Below are 1534 nucleotides of genomic sequence, written 5' to 3'. Positions count from 1 at the left end.
ACTATATTAAAAATTCAAAAACATTTTTTAAATAAAAGTGATATGCTTTAAAAAATCATCAATAATGAATCAGAAGTAAACCCCCAAATTATTTCAGTAAAATCCAGCGTTCTTGCTATCTATTCTTTTTAACAAACAATCATATACATAGTGGCATAAAATAACATCTATTTTATCACTCTCACAGGTTTTGTGGGTCAAGAATTCAAAAAGAATACAGTGGAGTGGAGTGCAGTGGCTTTCTTCTACTCAAACAGGTGGGGATAATTGAATAGCTATGGGCTGGAATCAGTGGAAGGCATCTTGACTCACATATCTGTTCCTGGGTTGACATGATTTTAAGACTGGGCTTAGTTGGGAATGTTGACTAGAGGACCTCCCCAAAGCTTCTTCATATCGTTTAGACTTCTCATTGCATGGCAGCTGGATTGTAAGAGAGAGCTTCCTGAAGTGAGCATACAGAGAGGAAAAATGCCAAGACATGCAGGTGGATGCTTCTCGGCTTTTTCTGGCCTGGACTTCTGTCACATTCTGTTGATTGTCAGTGGATCACTAAGTCCAGCTCAGATTCAAGAGGGAGTTTAATAAGATTTAATCTCTTGGTGAGGAATTGTCAATGTTACATTGCAATAACCTGTGGGATAGAGATGTGTGGTTCTTTGTAAGGTGCCATACCCAGTGAGATTTTTGCTTGTCTGAGAAAACCTTTATTTCTCCTTCACTTTTGAAGGATAATTTCACAGGGTAGAGAATTCTGGGTTGTTGTTTTCTGTCTCTCACCTGCTTAAATATTTCACTTCTCTCTTTGCTTTCTTGCATGTCTTCTGAGGTGAAGTCAGGTATAATTCTTATCTTTGTTTCCCTATAGGTAGGGTGTTTTACCCCCTCTAGCTTCCTTCATTATTTTTTCTTTATCTTTGATTTTTGGTATCTTGAAAATGATATGCCTAGATGTAGGCCTTTTTTGGGGGGGCAGTATTTATCCTGTTTGGTGTTTTTTGAGCTTCCTGGATGTTGTTTGGCGTCTGACATTCATTTGGGGGAAATACTGTCATTATTGTTTCAAATATTCCTTTCTTTCTTCTTGGAATACCATTATGTGCATGTTACACCTTTTGTGGTTGTTCCATAGTCATTGATGTCTTTTCTGGTTTTTTCAGTCTTCATTCTTTTTGCTTTTCAGTTTTTGAGAATTCTATTGATCTATTCTCAAGCTCAGAGACTCTTTCCTCTGCCATATCCAATCTACTAATAAGCCTGTCAAAGTCATTCTTTCTGTTACAGTGTTGTTGTTTTTAATTTCTAGCATTTATTTTTGTTTTCATCTTAGTATTTCTATTTCTCTGCTTACATTGCCTCTCTGCTCTTTCATGATGTCTACTTTGTCCATTAGAGTCCTTGGCCTGTTACTCATAATTGTTTAAAATCCCCAGCCTGATAATTCCAAATACCCTGCCATGTCTGGTCTTGTGGTTTATCTTTTTCAATTGTATTTTGCCTTTTATATACCTTGTAATTTTTTGTTGACAGCTGG

This window comes from Panthera uncia, chromosome D1 (assembly GCF_023721935.1).
Source record: "Panthera uncia isolate 11264 chromosome D1, Puncia_PCG_1.0, whole genome shotgun sequence".
Classification (NCBI taxonomy): Eukaryota; Metazoa; Chordata; class Mammalia; order Carnivora; family Felidae; genus Panthera; species Panthera uncia.
Note: the sequence above shows the minus strand (reverse complement) of the source record.